Source organism: Pseudorca crassidens, chromosome 2 (assembly GCF_039906515.1).
Source record: "Pseudorca crassidens isolate mPseCra1 chromosome 2, mPseCra1.hap1, whole genome shotgun sequence".
NCBI classification, from domain to species: Eukaryota; Metazoa; Chordata; class Mammalia; order Artiodactyla; family Delphinidae; genus Pseudorca; species Pseudorca crassidens.
In genome coordinates, this window is record NC_090297.1 from 49220652 (window position 1) to 49229478 (window position 8827).

Below are 8827 nucleotides of genomic sequence, written 5' to 3' on the forward strand. Positions count from 1 at the left end.
GGAGAGCGATGCAAAAGCCCCAAGGTGGGAGCTTCCTAGAGTGTTTGAACAGCAAGGAGGTCTTTGAAGTTGGGTGGAGTGAGTGTGGGCGAGACTCATAAGAGGTGATGTCAGAGGAAAGGCTGGGGGGGACAGACCACGTAAGCCACTGAAGGACTTTGGCTTTGCTTGAATGAAATGGGGTCCATCGTGGGGATGTGAGCAGAGGAGAAGCACAATCTGACTTGCATTTCTGAAGGATTGCTCTTGCTGCTGGGTCGAGAACAGACTGCAAGGGGGCAAGGAAAGGCAGAACTAGTGCAGGAGAAGCTTGAATGACCCAAGCAAGGGCAGCATGGAAGATGGCTTGGATGAGGGTGGCAGAAGTGGAGAAGGTGGCAAGTAGCAGCACTCTGAATATGGAAGGTAGAGCTGACAGGATTTCCTGAGGTATTGAAAATGGGATACGAAAGTAAGATTTTTAAAGAATATGGACGATATACACCACCAAATGTAAAACAGATAGCTAGTGGGAAGCAGCCGCATAGCACAGGGAGATCAGCTCGGTGCCCTGTGTTCACCTAGAGGGGTGGGATAGGGAGGGTGGGAGGGAGACGCAAGAAGGAGGAGATATGGGGATGTATGTGTACGTATAGCTGATTCACTTTGTTATGAAGCAGAAACTAACACACCATTGTAAAGCAATTATAATCCAATAAAGATGTTTTAAAAATATTAATAAATAAATAAACATGGATGACTCCATGGTTTTGAAAGAGAACAAGAGAAAAAATGAAGATGCCGTGCATTGAGGTGGAGGAAACAGTAAGTGGAACAGACTGAGGAGGAGGCAATATTAAGTTTTATTTTGACTTGTTGAGCTTGGGACGGTTATGAATCTGGAGTTTAGGAGAGGGACCTGAGTGGAAGATATAAATTCAGGATTCATCCCCAATAGAGATGGCATTTAATGCCATAAGAATGGGTGAGTCACCAATATAGTGAATGTAGGTGGAGAAAAAAAGGAAAGCCTAGCCTGGTACGCTCATTAGGTTACTCTGATAGCCAAGAGAAATTAGACACATTGTGAAAACTGAACAGGGTCTATTCTCTGCATGCCCTAGCTCACTCACTCCTTTCTCAAACTTCTTGAAAAATAATCTAATCTCTCAGTGCCCACTTTCCCCCCACCTAGCAATCTAGCTTGGGCTCCAATTATGCCACTGAAGCCTGTTGCTCCAAAATCATCGAAGACTTCCAGTGAAGGACCCTCAGTGTCATTCAACACTGTTTTATGAGCACGCCTACCTTCTTGAAACTCTCATCTCCAGAATATAGGAAATAACAGATGACCACAAGCACTAGTATATTTGAGAGCCTGATCCTGTGGATTGCATCACGTGGGACCCCTGGCTGGTTGACTTAGATTGGGTTCATCCAATGGGAGACTGGTGGGCAGAAGGAGAGAGTAGTCAGGGTTGGTTGGTTTGTCCTCTGCTTTCTCCCTGTTTTCCTTCCCCACATCTGGCAATAGCTGCATCCTCCTGCTTCAGGATTCCAGTCTTCCCTGAGCTCTGGTAGAACTTTTTCTTCTACTGTTTTTAACTTTTCTGTCTCAGTCTCTATGACTGGATCATCCTTTCCTGTGCACTAGATGCTGGTATTCCATCCCCACCAGTTTTCTTTTCTTTCCTCATGTTATACGCTGTCACTGACCCCATGGGTTTAGCTACCACTCAACTTATACATGGTTAAATACCACAGCTATACGGCTATTCCCCATGCCCTTCCAGGGGAGTGGTAACACATGTACTCAGCTACTTGCTGGACACCTCCAGTGGATGCCCCACAGACACCTCCAAGTCATCAATCCAACAGTGAACTAAGCTTCCGTCTCCACGAAGCAATAAGAATGGATGAGGTCATTCCCAAGAGCCTATCTTCTTTTGCTCGGTCATCCCTTCTGCCTGGAATTCCCCCTGCCTAGCCCCTTGACCTCTTTCATCCTGGTCCTTCTCCTGAAAGAATGAGATGGTTTCCTTTCCTGCCACCACTCCTGTGTTTTCACTGCCCTCAACCTTGTGTCCTCTTATTGGATGCAGAGTCTTCATTATTGATGCCTCAGGCCTAACTCTGTTAATCTACCTCATCATTTATAAGACAGTTAACCTTAGCATGTCTGAGCTATTGAACAAATATCGGTGGGAATTAGATTTGGTCCCTGATAAGCACGAGATCTGCAGTTTGTTGCCTGGGCAAGGCCACTATGGGGGAGAGGATCAGACGGCTGCCTCAGCTTCTCAAACTAGTATGGTCTTCGCCCCCTGAAACCATTCCCGACTCCAGCCTGTTTAACTGAGGTTCTGACACCCGGCCCAGCACTCACCTGCCCAGTGGTGAAAAATACACAGACTTTAGAGTCCAACTGGTCAGGATTTGAAGCCAGATCTTCATCTTGGTTGTGAGATCTCAGGTAAGTCGCTTCACTGCTTTGAACAGGTAAAATGGGCCTAATAATACCTGCCCAGGTATTCCACTGAGACAACTACACTGACTGCCAAGAATTTTACCAGCATTATCTCACAGAATCCTCATGCCCCCAAATTAGCTAGTTATACCTAGGCACACTCAATGGAGTTTGGGGGATGAGTAAAGAGAAATAATGAAATGTTATTCTTTATCCTATGGGATTCTGTACTGGTATGAAAGAATGGAACCATCCCCCCAGCAGAGCAGCCAATTTCCCTGAAGTTTCCCAGTTGGAACAATAAAAATTCAGACCACCATAGGCTTGATCTATCAAGCCTCTTAGCTGTTCAGTATCATTCACCAGCTCTCAGTCCCACGTCACAAACATGAAGCTGCCTCCTTCCTCATGGTCTTCTCTTGGCAAGTGAACCATACCCGAGACAGGAATTAGAAAGTCAAGAAGTTCATACCAACCTCCCTCAAGTAAAGGTCCAGAAACTCAAAAAAGAAGAAACACTAGGAAGAGGAGGAGGAAAAGAAACAATTAAGGATTTTTTATTATCTGCTGCATAATCAAATGATACCATTGTAACACGTGACTCTAAAATTACTCCTTGGAGATAGAGTATTTAAAGAAAGAAGAGCAATGTCAACGATGTCCACAGCTCATTGTTCCTGGGTGAAGGGTCCCCCGCCCCCTGCCGCCAGCATCTGAGTCAGAGCACAGGGGGTGTTCGAACTGTTCCCTCTCCTCCATCCCCACACCCTCCCAGGCACCAATTCCTGTCCATCTACCACTTAAACTTTCTCTTCTGTTCCACCACCTCCAGCTACATGTTCTCTCTCTGTTTCTGCGGCCTCTACAGCCGCCCAGTCTCTGAGCCTCCAGCCCATCCTCCGTGTAGTCTCCAGAGCTTTCTAAAATACAAAGGAGGGCTTCCCTGGTGGCGCAGTGGTTGAGAGTCCACCTGCCGATGCAGGGGATGCGGGTTCGTGACCCGGTCCGGGAAGATCCCACATGCCGCAGAGCGGCTGGGCCCCTGAGCCATGGCCGCTGAGCCTGCGCGTCCGGATCCTGTGCTCCGCAATGGGAGAGGCCACAACAGTGAGAGGCCCACGTACGGCAAAAACAAAAAAAACACAAAGCAGATCAACTTTTTCCCCTGTTCAGAGTCCTTCTTATCTCTCTACTGCCCTAGATAGTAGTTTTCAAACTTGAATGTGCATAAGAATCACACGGAGAGCTTGTTAAAGATCCAGTGTTAGGTCTTACCCCAGAGATTCTGAATCTGTGGGTTTGGGGAGAGGCCCAGGAACCCGAATTTTTAACACATACCCTGCCGCCACCTGGCATTCTGATACCTGCAGTCTAAATACTACATTTTAAGAAAAAGTGGGAAGGCAGGCAGGCAGGCTGATAGGCAATCAGACCTGGTATGAGGATTTAATTCACATTCCTCAGAATGACGTAGCGATTCCTCGCCACCTGGCCCCTGCGGGTGCCATCTTCCAAATTGCTGTCTCTGACCACCCTGGAGAACATAGTGTTCCCTCAGCCACGCCCTGTCCTCTGTACCCTGCTTTGTTTTTCTCCAGAACACATTTCACCACCTGACACATTTATGATGATTACTGTGCTTATTTTCCGTCTCCCCTCATTATGAGAGAAGCTTCTGGCGTAAGCAGGAACCTATTTGCTTACTTTCCTGTCTCTCATTACCTGGAACAGTGGCTGACACATAGTAGGTGATATCTACAAATATTTGTGGGAGAGAGAGCACAAAATAAGACGAAAATGTTGTGTCCGCAGCTCCTCCCCGACACTTCCTTTGAGGAGCAGCACACCGCACCTGCAAGTCATGTGACTCTGGGGGACCTATCAGGGGCATTGCCTTGCATTCCACTGAGCTAGGTAAGCACATGACCAAGGCCTGGCCAGTCACAGTGGCCCGTCTCCACGTCCTTTGTGGTGATAGTTCTAGGGGTAGGGACTTGAGTCACTCAGGTCAACTGGTGTTTTTTCCAATAGTTACGAGGATGTGGACGTGGTGATATCAGTGACCACATTCCCTCCACAACTGCAGCGGCAGAAAAGGCAGCCAAAAAGAAATAAACAGAGTTTAGAGATGAGGAGAGAGAAGAGTCTGGCTCTGTGGAGGCGTCAGGACCAAGTCCTGAGGCCCTAGTGGCTGCTGTCAGTCTGTCCTGCCATTCTGGAGTCACACCCCCTACCCTTTCCCACTGCAGAAGCCACTCCCCAATTTTTGCTTCAACTAAGTTGAGTTGTTTTCCCAGCATTTGCAAATGACAGCGTTCTACCTAATACACAGAGACCAATTACATACATAGTTAATTACAATTTGTTATGAAGTGCTAGGAAGGAAAATATGGGGTGTGTTGAGAATGAACAATTGGTGGGTCCAACCCAGTCTTTTTTTTTTAATTAAAAAAATTTTAATACAATTTTTAAAGGTTACTTTCCATTTAGCAGTATTACACGGAGGCTATATTCCCCGTGTTGTACAATACACCCTTGAGCCTATCTCATACCCAGTAGTTTGTACCTACCACTCCCCTACTCTCACATCACCCCTCCCCCGACTCACTGGTAGCCACTAGTTTGTTCTCTGTATCTGTGAGTCTGCTTCTTTTTTGTTATATTCACTAGTTTGTTGTATTTTTTAGATTCCACCAACCCAGTCTTGAGGGTCAAACTGCTTCTCCAAGGAATGGCATTTAGCGGTGGTCTAAAGGATGAGAGGACTTAGCCAGATGAAGAAGGGGAGAGAGGGTTCCGGGCAGTGGAGCAGCAGGTATGAAGGACCCTGGGTAGAAGGAGAGAGCTGGGAGCATTCAGGATACCAAAGCAGGCCGGTATAATGGACGCTGTTGGTCCCCCCTGCCCTCATGCTCTGGGATCCCTTCTATTTCTGTGTGAATTGCTGCTAGTAGCTTACCTTACACCTGTGGCCTTCAGAGGCTGGAGACACCTCACCTGTGTGGAGAGCCAGTGTGCCTAAAAGTCTACATTCTCCTCAGGTGCCCACTGCCAACAACTGACTGGTGTGGAAGAACCAAAACTAGACAAACTCTAGAGAGTAGAACAACAACCAAAACTTAAAACAGATTCACAGACATAGAGAACAAACTAGTGGTTACCAGTGGGGAGAGGGAAGGGGGGACGGGCAATATAGGGGTAGCAAGTAAGCGGTACAAACCATTAGGTATAAAATAAGCTCCAAGGATGTATTGTACAGCGTGGGGAATATAGCCCATATTTTATAATAACTACCAATGGAGTATAACCTTTAAACATTGTGCATCACTATATTGTATACCTGCTACTTACATAATATTGTACGGCAGCTATACTTCAATAAAAAAAGAGAAAAACTAGACAAACCCTGAGGTATAAATTATACTTCCCTCCAGAGGTATAACCTACACTCCAGCGCTTCCTGTGGGATCAGGAACCGTCTGGAACTACACCTGAAATCGCACTTACTTGGCTTCTTCCTGTTCCCTGTTCCCTATCTTGCTTCTCCTGCTTCCTTAAGGTACCTCCTGGGAACACTCAGAGAAGAAACCACCTGCACGTGAATCTTTGGCTCAGAATCCGAAGTGGGGAGAAGCAGACTGAGACAGCCAGTGGGGCTCAGGCAGAGGGAGGCGGGGAGGTGGCAGGGGGCGGGGTTAGGAGGGGGAGGGGCCAGGGCGTGGACTTTCATGGTTCTGTATAGAATCCTGGTGTATATTCGAAGAGCAGTGGGCTACCACCGAGGGGTTTGTAAGCAGCAGAGTAACCCTTCCCCACTCCCTCACTCAGTGCCATAGGCCCCAAAGTTTTCAACATTTTGCAGACGGCCCTCTCACAGCCCATGTGTCGGCTTCAGCTCAGGTCTTCCCTCTGCCTGGAAAGCCTTCTCCTACCTTCTCTACTCTGTTAACTCTGACGTGTCTCTCGAGACTCACTTCAAGTATTGCCTCTTCCAGGAAGCCTTCCCTGACCTCCATCAGTCACACGGACCGCCCCCAGCCAGGGCTGGACTAGATGCCACTTCCTTGCACTCCCCCAGCATCCTCTTCTTACTTGTATCATTCAGCTCCCTTCAACAAATGAGCATTTATTGGGGGAACCTGCTCAAATATTTTATTACTGATGGGGCAAGTAATCAAAAAAGTTTAGTGACCTCACCCCTAGATCCTGAGCTTCCAGAGAGCTAAAACTGTCCACCCTTTATTCCTTAAAGTCTTACTCAGTGCCTAGTAAAAACGAACAATTGCCTACTTGCTTCCTACGTGTCAGGCCACTGTCCCAAGCATTTCACACGCTTTTGTATTTATGACAATCCCGTGAGGAAGGTACGTGTTATCCCTGTTTTATAAGTAAGAAAAGTGAAACGCAGACAGACTAAATAATTCACCCAAGATCACACAGCTAGTGAGCGGGATTCACTCTCAAGGGATACTGACTCCAGAACCTGGACTCTTAAACAACATGTTGAAACCAACCCACAGCCCCGGCATTAAAAGGAGGTGGGCCTGATGCTGTCGTTACAAGATCCCTGCATTCCCAGCCTCATTCTGGTCTCCTTCTTCCCTGCTGGACCTCATCTTGGTCAGGCCAATACACTTTTCATCTCCTGCCTGCTTTTTCTCATACACCTTAACAGTCCTTGAAAGCTTCCGTAGCTCCATCAGGCCCTCACAATGGGACGTTCCTGGGATTAGAGTCTCATTTACCTCTATGCGGTACCACGTGAGAGCCTTGTCTTCCCGACAAAATTTTAGGGAGGACTAGACACATTGATGAAATTTTGGAACCCCCAAGAGGCCTGTCAACCACATTTACAAACTCTCTCTGCAGCAGGAATGGAAGGAGAAGAGAATTTCCTGGAAAGATTCCCAAGATGCTCCCAGTTGAAATCCGAAGGCCGTGAGACCCATACACAGACTTACACCCTGGGGTTTACGGCGAAGGTTGGGGACGCGGGGGCAGGGGGGAGGGTTCCCTGCCTTGTTTGCTGCTGCTTTATTCAGCCCTCACTAGAAGCCTACTACATGCAGGGCACCAGGCTAGATGCTGAGTTTACAGAGATGCCAAGGAGGGAAGGTCACAGGCCCCAAGGAGCTCCAAGCCTTTACAGAGATGCCAAGGAGGGAAGGTCACAGGCCCCAAGGAGCTCCAAGCCTAGGCAGAAATTCTGACAAGCAAGCAGACCATTTTAATACACTGAGGCAAGTGTATTAAAGTGTATGCTTCCCATCACAACGGAAGCACGGAGGAAGGACCCATGACCTGACCCAGATTGGGAGTATCAGGGAAAACCTCCTGGAAGAGGCCAGAAAATGGAAGGAACTTCAAAGATGGATTTGTGTTAAGATCAGGACATTATTCCTTATTAAGCTGCATGACTTTGGGAACATTGCTTAACCTCTATGAGCTTGAATGATCTTATTTGTATAATGGGGGTAATTGTGTGTATAGCATGGAATTCATGAGATAATTAATGAGACAAGTATTTATCAGCCACATAGCTATCTGTTGAATTTCCACTAAAGTTCAGGCACCGTTCTTTGCATTTGCAGCCCACGTAACCCTAACAACAACTGTTTGATATAAAAACATCATTAATAACATTTTATAGATGAGAAAGCTGAGGCACTGTCTTAGCTTGAATGAACAAACCAGATGCAGTTCTTGAGACAAGGATCTGAGTGCAAATATTTTATGGAGAGGTGTGTGGGAAAGAAGGCAGCAATAACAGGTACATTATTAAGCCACAGCTGCTAAGGTGAGTGGATAGAGCTTAATCCTGCAGGGAACTCTGGGAAATGGTGCAAAACACATGCGTGGAAATTATCTCAGACAAGAGGCAAGGGAGCTGGGGCATTTATACCCCCATATCTGTCAGTCATTGGTCAAAGTCTGCCCCCAGAAGACTCGGCCTTCATGTATACTGATAAATTGAGTTCTGGAGGCCCAAGGATAGCCCTCCAACAAAGATGCAGATGCTGGCCATGGAAAGTTGGGCTGGATTGAATGGGAATATGAAGGGGATGTGAAGAGATAGGTACCAAGAACTGACAATGTCTGCTGTAGGTCCCAGAGGTTAAGTAACTTGCTAAGGTCACATAGCTAGTAAGTAACAGAACAGGGATTTGAACCCAGGCAACCTGGCTCCAGAGCCCATTCTGTTAACTCCAGACTAAACTGCTCCTAGATTGTTGGTCACATAAAGTGTAGCTCTTGTGGTTGTCATTGCCATCATGATTGTTGTTCTTTGATCCTGCCTTTAGAGATCAAACCCAAGGGCAAGTAGTCAAGTCATTCATTTTACCGTGTGTGTGTCTAGGAATGGGGCTGCTTAGTTCAAGT